The following is an 11157-nucleotide window of genomic DNA, read 5'->3' on the forward strand; positions in this document are numbered from 1 at the left end:
CCAGCTTCAGAAAAGATCCTTCCTCAATTCACAAGCATGGTCTTCAGATTGTATCCTCAAAATGTCTTAAAAACACTGTTGTCCTGCAATTTGGGGATGTTTGCGCAGTTTTGGAAGTGCACAAGAAATAGCGTCCATGAAAGGGAAGTGTGTGTATATGTATAAGCATGAAAGCCACAACCGATAGTCCAATATGCCTTGCTAATCAAAACATTTTTGTATTTCTAATAGGAACTGTAGCCTTCACAGGAGCTTCTCTTAAAATCACAGATTGAGACTGAAAGAAAAAAAAATATATCACCTGACACTCTATTGTGTGAAACTTTCTGTTATTAATTTATTTCTCTAGTAACTTGGCATCTTGTCATGGAGCAATATAAAAGAAGAAAAGAAAGGCCTGAAGGATCTGCAAAAAGCTGGAGGGAAAGAGAGAATCAGAAGACAAAGTCACAACAAGCAGGAGAAAAACAGATTTCAAGATATCAACATCTTAGGTGAAGGATTTCTCATGGCCATTCTCCAATAGCAGCTAGGGAATATGAGAGAGCCTGCAAGGCAGGCAAGCAAATACGAGCCAAGCAGAAGCTTTGTTGTATGTGGAGAATAGGAAGCTGGAGGACAGCAGAGCTATTGAAATTTTCCAGATTGACTCCAGAAAGGTGGTGCAGAATAAACTGCCTTCAACATCTGAGTCAAGATATAGTGACAGGGCTATCCCATGGAATAGCAGTCAGGTCCATTTCTCCAATAATCTACTTCTCCTTTCTTTGGTTACAGCAGAAAGCTTCTAAACTGCTTTCACAATCTCCTCTTTTCATCCTCCAGCTGCAAACCTATGCACTGTGCCTTTACTTCTTCCTAGTCTTCTTTTCCATTTGCTGTCTTGCTTTATTCTGACCACAGCTTTCACTAGACGGGACCTAAAGCCTTATGCAGACTTAGAGGCTCCCGGTTGTTTTTTAAGTAGTGTTGGCTGCCTTGCCTCTAGCACATTGCATGTGCAACAAAAACAAACTTTAAAAAGGTAAAATGTTTTACAAATAAGAAAGAAAAAACCCTAATTCATCTAAGGTCCTGCCATTCTCACTGGCTCCAATACCAATTGCGGAAGAAATGTATCTGGCTCCCATACAGCTGCTGCACTGAGTTTTCTATGCTAAAATCCTGTCAGGAGAGTCTAGAACTTAATTTATTGTACGTGTTTACCAAACTGTCTTTGGGGACATCCATAATGATTCTGTTTTTATCTGGCAACAGAAGAGGACAAAGGTGCAGCGATGTGAGGAAAGATGCATTAGCTGTCAGAACACGGGTAACATATCTTGCTAACATACTCCATTCCATTTTCCCCCAGTAGCTTGGAGCTGTGTTTTCCTTTTTAGAAGTATCCTATCACCTCTGACAGATGGATTAAGGCTTAAAAGCATCAATATTTTGGGAAAGTGGTACCTGCTAGCAAGGTAGATAGAAGTTTGTCATTCAAGAGGTTTTATATTTCCTATTATGTCCTTTTCTTGGAAAGCAGCAACCATTTATTTTAAACGTTATCCACTGGTGGAGTTTTTTTTTTTATCTCCCCCTCCCTCCACTTTTTTTCTTTGCTCTTGTTTTGATTTCCTCAGTGGACATCTCAGCTGTCAGCAGTGAGTCCGGGGGAACGAGTACATTTTTCCCTGGCTGTCCTGACAACACTAGACCATTGCTCTTCCTCAAAGCAGGTGGCCAAAAGGTTACTGCAAGCTTTTACAGCACCCTTCATACTGTGACCAAGAGGGGTAGATGAAAAAAAAAGGACCATCAGCATCCCAGAGGCATATTCCAACATTTCTGATAACTTCAGTTCTCTTGAATGAAAGACTGAATCCGTCGCGTTGCTTGTGTTCCCCATTTGCTGATGGGCTGTTTTGCTTATCTGGCATTTTGTCTCAGATGCATCCCACCTAATAGAAGGCAGCAAAGCTGAACGTTGTTATCTGGGCTCCAGCTACACATGCTGAAAAGAGACACCTCAGGAGGGGGATTCACATCTGAGGAGGGTGAATCATGCTCTCAAGATGCCAGTGTTTCTCCATTTCTCAAGATGCTGCTGGCACAAACAGCAGTAAGTTGGTAAAATGAGGCTTCTAATTTAGGAGCTTTGGTTAAATGCTTGAGGTTTGATGGACAAATCTAGACTGCAGTGAATCTGCCTTTCATCATATCGTGATATCAGAGGTACCGAAGCCGCTTCATCCCTCTGTTGCACAGGACCCACACGGGGATGGAGGGTAGAAGCAGAATAAAGGGAACTAAGAGAAACATGGAGGTTTCCAAAGGGAAGCAGTGAAATCTCTCCAGCTATTGCCTTGCAGCTTTGTGAGCCGAGTTGCACGGCCTCTAGTCTGTGCCGCCTCCACCGCCAGAAGACTGGTGCCTTATTCGATTCTGTCCCAAGGCTCAGGCACAGAGGAGCATTGGCACACAGTTCCCATCTGCTTTCCAAAGTGGTGCAGCTGAGTGTCCACCTTCCTGGGAAGAACGGGGCCAAGGGGCTCAGAGACTTCTGCCCAAAAATGCTGGAAGTCTCCATGTATTTGCCAGAAGGATATTTAAGAAAAAATATCAGGAACCCCAGTGCAGTTCTGAAAGATAAAGTCCCATCCTAGAGTCTCCCTGATGAGCAATGTTTTCTCATTTCCAAGCAATAAAAGAGTTAGTGAAGAAAAAGTCTTTATCAGAGGGTAGCTTTTGGGTTCCTGCTTTCTGAGGCCTTCCTGGGAGTCTGAGAGCTCTCAGAGTTGCCCCTGGGTCTCATCCTATGTGCTGTCCACCACAGAAAGATCAGGTCAAGGAGACCCTTGGCAGAAGCCCTCTTCTGATAGTGGTTGTCTGAGATGGTTTCTCATCTCAGCCACTGTGGGCTGGGGCTGTGCAAGTGTTGCTTTAGCAGTTCTCTTACCTTCCATTACCTTACAGGAATAAAGTCTTATAGTCCCTATCCACCTGCCATCCCCAACTCAGAAGTTCATTTTAGCAGATCCCAATTGCTCAGTTATTTCACATATCTCAAAATGCAGGTCGAAACTGGGCCATTCAAGTTATTTTTTTCACTTTATCACTAACAAATACTGGCAGAGGGGTGCCAGGGAGCCTCAAGAGGACATATAAGGGCCTGTTTTCCATACTCCTGGCCCAACACTCAAGCATCAGTAAGGTCCCAGGTTTACGGCTTTAAAAAGAAAATCCGGAGCCCAGACTAAACACTGGGGGACAGGACAGCAGCCTGAAGACGAGGTTGAGAATAGCAACAACTGGAGCGCCAGGATTCTAGTTACTCCTTGAAGGTCTCTCTCATTTTGCATGTCTTAAACCTGCGGGTGACTATAATTATCAGTGTTGCTTGGCTGCAAGAAACCCAGGGAAACAAGCACTTGCAGGGAGATCGTACACCACCTCCTCCCACGTGTGAGCATTCCCATGAGTAATTCTAGTGAAGTCAAGGAGGCTCCATGCATGGAAAGTCGTGGATCTGTTGGAGAATGAGGTTCACAGCCTGGTCCTGGCAATTACTTCAAGCCTCTGAAAGGTCCTCTTCAAATCAATGGTCACTTTTCTGTTTGTAGGTATGCAGAATTGAAGATTTTGCAATTGGCTTCCAAATCAATATTTCTTTGAATTAAAAATAACGCATGCACTGCACTGTCATTTCTGCATACATATATGTAATAGCAAGGTGCTATGGGCAGCATAGTGTGCTAGATGCACACACTGTAATAAGATCAGATAGTTTCAGTACCTCTCTAGGTGCCATTTTTCACCCAAGTGACATGCTTATCCGTTTTGGTATATAAACTTCTGCAAGGTCATCTAGGAGGTTGTGCTTTGCCTTGATTGATAGCATAGTGCAAAAAGGTGTAACTGATCCATGCAATTCTGCCTCAAAACATTTTTCTCCAGACCTCCAAGGGTTAGAAACTCTCATTAAAATGAATCAAGCAAACAAAAAAACAAACAACAACAACAAAAAGACCCGAGAGGCTAGAGCAGTCAACACTAAAGTAACCATTGTGGCTCGGAATAACTTGCAGAAATTTTTATTGCAAGATTTGGAACATGGTGGTAAAATTCTGCAGCATGCACTTGGCTTGGGAGGAATTGAAATTACATTCAAAGTTTGAGTCTGGAAATTTGTGTCTGAACGGGGAAAAGCAAGGGATGTGTTTAATCACCAGACTCAAGCATTCTCGTCTTATAAGAGAGAAAAAGCCAGAACTTAAACATGGTAACTCCTTAGAAATATGAAGCAGAGAACACAGATTGGATGTCACTGGGGAGAAAAAAACACAAAATTGAGTTACAATTAACAGCTCCTTTACCCAGACATGCACTGCACCTTGCAAAGTGATTTGTTTAATGTTTTCCCCACAAGCTCTCCTGGCTGGGTTATCAGTGTCTTATATCTGTGTCCTGCAGTGTGTCCTTCTATAAATCCTATATTCTCCATGGAGGCTTGGGAGCTTCAGCTGGCAGTTGGGTCCTCCAGCAGGAGGAATAAAGTGCTCCTCAAACTTATAGTAACCAAGCAGTTAGTAACCAAGAGGAAAGGGGAGGAAGGAAAGTGTATCACTGATGGGGAAAACCCATCTTTAAAAGCCATCAGCAAAGCCAGGAATAGCACCAAGGTGCTTGACTAGCATCTCTGTGCCCTCAAGTAGCAGATACTGGCCAGACAAGATGGATCTTGGATCCTGCCAGGCTGGGACAAGGAGATCTGCAATGGAGACCCTGACTGCAGTTCAGTTAAAATGCCAAAAGAAGGAACAGAATAACTTGGTATAATGAGGAATTAGAAGTTTTTCCCATGCCTACAGCTGGACACCATGGCCAGCCCGACCTTTTCCCCGAGATCAATCCTCCCAACTGGCCAAGCGACAAGTCAACAGTCCACCTCCCTCTGGTCACTGCTGGGTCTTTCTAGCCCTACAACCCAGGCTTTTCCCCTCCTGCCCAGTTTCGATGTGCATTTCCTTGCAGAGGGAAGTCACACACTTGCCCAAGTTGATGACTTTTGATACCAGAGCTGTCTCCAGCGTGTGGAGGAGGAACTGATCCTCCCCATGGGCTAGGGCTTCTGGGGGATGCATTAACATGTCAGTCACTTCAGCAATGCTATCCACAGCCACCCATGTTTTGGAAGACGTTTCCAGCTTAGACAGGGTGGTAAGATACAGGGTCCAAAGGCCACAGGAATCAGTCGAATCATCCCACCAACCCTGATGCATCAGATGCAGGAGTTCACCCCATGCTCCCTGCTTCAACCACTCACAGCTTGCAGCCGAGCTAGAACTCGTCATCTCAAAAGGCATCCAAATCTTGATTAATGTGGTTAATTAACTTCATTGTAAAAGTAATTGCTATTCTCTCTGACTGATTTTTATCTTAATCATGTTAGTTTTAGGCTAGGCGTTGTGCGGGGCTGCCTGCTTTCACAAAGAGGGGCTTCCCAGGAAGGATGCCTTTCAAGTAGGATACCTCATTTTATCAAAGCAGAGATGAATTTCTCCTCTGTCTCTCAATAGAAAGAAATGAGGTTCTGACTACAGTAATGTCACTCACTGAAATGACAGGTTAAGAATAAATGTGTATGATTGCAGACTGCAAGATGGTAAAGTATATGCAAACCCCTTTCAAATGCCAGAGTGTATATTACTGTCTTTTCATTTGGAGGAAAAAAATCTTTTTTTGCTATGTGAAAGACAGAAATACTCACTTTTGGCACCATGTTCTGATCTCACACTGCTTTAAACTGACTTCAGTGCAGTTCTTATAGATTCAGGCTGGTGCTGGCAGAGCCTAGAACTAAAAAGCCCTGTATTTATTAAACCATGATTTTATTTTACTGCTCTCTCTTCCTGAAATTTTGCAAGGTCGTCATGCAAGCACCTGCATCTTCAAGTCAGTATGGTTGTACCCTCCTTCTTAATCTTCTCCAAAGACAGAAGGTTAATTAAACCTATGTTTGATTTATAAATGTTATCCCTTCTGGGGAGCAGAATGCAACCCCAGCTAAAAGGCAATATTATGTTTATTTTACTTCTCTACTGGATGCTTACTGGATGTAAATAATGTTTTAGGGTAGGGAGTGCCTCTGCTGAAAACTAAGCCCAATTTTAGAATAAAACATGAAGAAAGAATAACTTGAATCGTGTAATGATTTCTAGGAAAATGAAACAATTAATTCTTTCATGGGAGAAACTAAGCCAAAAAATAAAAATCCAATGTCCCATGGTGACAGCAAAATTTAAAAGTATGGTATTAAGGAGAGTGGAATTTCCCATTTTTATACAAAGTGTTTTCAGTTAAGCCAGTGGAAATCTGAGCTAATTCCATTTGGAGGATTGAATTTATTCTGGATTTACCCCAGGGTAAATGAGAAGAGACTACAATCCTTCCAGATTTTATTTTTCCCTCTTTTCCGTTGCTTTCTAAAGAAAAATTAGGGCCACACTCCAAGAAGCTAATATCAGCATAGGTCCAAGATATGACCTATTCATCATTGCTGGTATCTGTGTGGATGTAAATATTTATGTTCCCTACTATATTCCACTTTTTGTGAGGGCTCCTTTCTAAAAGCAACCATGCTCCAGCTCAGCTCCCATAACATTACCAACTTCTTGGCATAGCTCAAAGCTAGTCCTGGATAATTGCAAACTTTGGCAATGGGAGAGCGAAAAATATGAATCCACATACACTAAAGTTGCTTGTTGGAGATTTCAGTCCAGGCAGCCTCTGCATGGAGCAGATACAGGGATTTGAACCACCAGGTAAGATCTTGGGGTCAGGGACCATCTCTGCATGTTGCACCACATCAGGTACCGAAGGGCTGGGCTGTCGCAAAGATGCTGATGATCAAACTGGATTTGCTACATTTGGCCATAGCGCTATTAATGATACCCATCCAGACCTCCAGGAAACACAGTCAGATCGCAGAGCTCAGGGGCAGAAGGGTAAATCCTAATGACGATCATAATTTGGTGTTTGGATTAACAATAGGAAGGTTGTGAAGCTGCTTTCTGTCACCCTGGGATTATTCTTCCCGTTGAGATCATCCTCACTCCACTTACACCTATTCAGTAGGACACTCGCAAGCTGCAAATTCAATATGAGCCTATGTCCCTTCGATCTGCTCTGGCTGCTAAGGGAAGGCTGCCCAGAAAAACACCGCGTGCTCTAGGTTCATTTGCAGATGTCAGCACAGCCGGCGTGCGTTTTCCAAAGGGTGCAGTATGGACACGGCTGTTGGCTTCAGCTGGACTGGAGGAAGCGCTTTCCTGCTGGCAGCGATAGGATCCTGCACAGAACTGTGCTTGAGACGTGGCGACAGGAAGGTAAACTTAAACCCGGTTGACACGCTTTGCACTCATAAAAAGAACCTTGGTTAGACACATGCTGCAAAACCAACCCAGCTGCTGCTAAAAATTCAGCCTAATGTTTGTTCTATTTTCCTGCAGGTAATATCCCTGTAACGGTGGTTTATGCTACCGTAAGAAAAGTATTTTAAACACTTTAATGGCCTGCTTTATATCCATCCTCTCCTTCAGTGGGTGCAAATAATTGCAGGTGCAATTTTGTACCCCCAGTTATTTGCAGTTATGGTGCGTGTCATTGACGTGTCTAACTAGCTGATAAGATACGTGGGTGCAATCAGATGCCGTAATTAGAAGTTTAAATGACACGAACTGCACCCACACATAACTGCAAGTGCAAAGCTGTATCCATAACATCTTGGAAGCAACAAAGAGAGGAAGGACTTAGAAATTTGTCCCTGCAAAAGTTAATTTGCATGGCAATAAGCTTGAACCTATTTGGCAAATATACTTTCATTATGCAAGATTTAAACCAATTGATTCTAAACAACCTGAGAGTGTTCAGACACTTAGCATTAGATACAGCATCTTGAAAAATTACACTAGTCTGCTCAACTAGGGCAAGGAACTTTTCCTTTCAGTTAGGTAATGTGTAATTCATGCCTTTGCTATTGCCTTTGCTGTGGTACGAGCAAGCAAGACTCCTTGCCTGTGAAGACAGATTTTTATAACAATTTCTCAAGACTGCAGCACAGTGTAAGTGCATTTCGTATTTCATCATAAGCAAATCATGTTCAACAAATAAGAAGGCTTTTGCTCTGGAGTTTCTCCTGACACTATAATCACATAATATACAATTACATATTCCAGCCTAACACAAGGCAGAAATAATAATCTGACACCTTTTTGCAGACATTATCCAAAGCTTTAGAAATCACAGAGGAATGCTCCATGTTTTTATTAGGAAGACACTGATGCATTTTGAGGTTAAATCAGAATCAAAGGTTTTTCTCCTATTTCTTTCCCATTTTATAGCCCAGAGCTTCATGCTTAACAAGCCCTGTGCATTGCAATGTGTGCAACACGACCAGAAATATTTTCTCAAGATGTTTCTTTCCCCATACCCCTTCAGCATCACTTTAGCTCTTGAAGGGAGTCAAAATGCAGCAGTGTCTCCTCCAAACCCCCGGGTTCCTCAGGAGCCCTCCTGCCCTTTAGCTGACCCGTGACGGTTCCCGTTCTTTCTGTACACAGGATTTTCCCTGTGCACCCAAGTGTCTGAAGGGTTTCAAAGCTTTAGGAGATGCCCATCCTGGGTTCAGGAAGTTTTCTTTTCTTTGGTCCCCATTGAGTATCATCCACTGCAATGCAGGAGCTGACACCCGCGGTGTGTTTCTCAGCATCCTAGATGCTGTCTTGACTTCCTGCTGCTGTCCAGCTCCATTTCCCATCTCCTCTCTCTGCTTTAAACACGTTGCAACTGACCCTAAAAGAGACAAGCCAAAATCCCAGCTATCCCAAAAGTTATCCCTGGGGAGCCTGGCTTGTTAATGGCAAACAGCTGCAGTCATTAGTGTTATCTCGGGGGATCTGGGCTTTAAGAGGGAAGGTCCCAGGTTCAGATCCTGTTGACAGACTGTAAGATTAATACTAATAATCTTGCCGAGAAAATAATGTGGGACTCACCTTCTCTGAGCCCCAGGTGCTTAGGCGAGCAGGCAGCAGATGATGTATAAGATGCTGCACTATCCGGTTGGCTTGATAAACAGAACAATGTTCTAGGAGCTCTTAAACATATTTTCCCTACTTCTCCTTGGTTTTTGTTTATTTTTTTTTTCTCCAAAGGACTTTTCCTCAAGTATCTTGCACTGTGGATGTCCATGGACAGACAGAATCACAGAGTATTTAGGGTAGCAGGAGTGTTAAATGCTGGTCTTGTCATTGGAGACAGCATCAACCAAACTGAACTCCCCACCTCCACTGGGAGCACGAGATTTCAGTGTGTCCTGCTGCTGTCTCTTGTTGTCCAACTCATAGAGTATTGACCATATCTTCCCAGCCATTCCGCTCTACCCATCATAAAAAGTATCTGCCAGGGCATAGGAGACACTGAACAACATTTGCAGATTGGTAGAACTGCAGCCTCAGTGACCTGGGACTGGACTGCGGAGAGCAGCAACCAGTTGTAACCTTCAAATTCCAAATTTTAGAGCAAGGCAGAGCCTGTACTGCTGATGGAGAATGCAAAAGTGAGGCAAGACAGTCTCACTAAGTCAATATTGGTGGCATGAAAACTCTCAGATAATGTCAAATGAGCTTGTCAATGAGCTGGAGTGAGCTCTGGGCTCCGTGTTGTTGTCTTGAAAGCACCAGCCTCTTCCTCCATCTAGTTACTCTACTGAGGATTTTTGGGATGTGGAAGAGGTCAGAGGAGCCATTATCAACATATAAGATTCGTCTGTAGTAATAAGGAGACCAAAGCAACCATGAATAACCTGTTTTTCACAGTTTCTGCAGCCCATGTGGTGTGAAAAGCCGGACAAGGATTTGTAAATGAATTGAGCCCAAAAGTAATTACATGTTCCTACAGATTACTTGGTGCTGTAATTGCACTTAGTATTTACCATGTGACCTAAGCCAGAAATAATCATGTATTTACTTTATATTTATATTGTAATGTGCCATGTACTGTAATTATACTGCCACTCCATGGTACTTAACACATCATCGAATGTTCCACAATTATCATGTTAGTAAATAGCACTTACTGAGATTTGTGGCCTGTAATTTCAAGAATTACCTGCTAAAGATTTGGTGTAGTGATGTCAAAAAATCTGTTTCCTGTCAGTTCCATTTTATATAAAAAACTCTGAGTCTCAGAACAAACAGAAATCATGTTGCAAAAATTCATGATTTGAAAATTGAAAAAGAAAAAAGCTGGATTCTAAATTGAAGGTTTGTCCAGTAAAGCAATAATTATTATTCTAAAGAATTCTCTGAATTCTTATGCTGGAAGTTGCAAAAGATTAAAAGTGAAACCTTTCAAATTTGGGTGATTAAGTGAGGGTATTAAATCCACCTCGAGACTCTTTTAAGAGAAATGTTTTGGAAGAAATTAATATCCACTTGACCTCTCATTTAATTCTGATTAAATCTTTGAGTGGCTAAAATCAAACCCTTTACACTGGATTTTCTGAATGGATTTGTGCTTACATATACATTTGCACTTAGAAGTATTCCCGTTGATTTCAATGGAGTTACTCATGTGATTAAAGTCAAGCATGTGCTTATGTGCTTTGCTGGTCTAAAGCCAAGGTTTAAGTATGGAACTGTTAAATATTGGTCAAAGTAAGCTGATTTAAACAGAAAAGCTTTAGAACATTCTCAAATTTTCATGATTCCCACTTCAATAGTATTTTTCCATATGGTAATACAGATGGATGCCCTCATATCAATTAACTCTTGCAAAATTTCAGTCAGGACCCAAGATTTTCAGTTCAGGCAGACCCACATTAAATACACTCCTTCTTATCAGTTCTATTTAAGGAAATGTTAAAAGAATGACCCCAATTTCCTTCCTTGCTAGTGTTTTATTTCATAGATCATTGATGAAGGCCACTGAATGGCACCTACCATGGACACCAGACCTGGAGTCAGGAATGCCTTGTTTTCCTACTCTGGTTACACATATACAAGCCATTATATTTAAGATGAAGGATGAAATTCTGGTTCCACAAAGAGTGAGTAGAAGTTCTGCTGTTGAACTTTATGGCTTCTCCCTCAAATCTGATTTCTTACTTTGGCTTTGATC

This window comes from Tinamus guttatus, unplaced genomic scaffold (assembly GCF_059628265.1).
Source record: "Tinamus guttatus ecotype Peru unplaced genomic scaffold, ASM5962826v1 Tinamus_guttatus_pri_ptg000599l, whole genome shotgun sequence".
NCBI lineage: Eukaryota > Metazoa > Chordata > Aves > Tinamiformes > Tinamidae > Tinamus > Tinamus guttatus.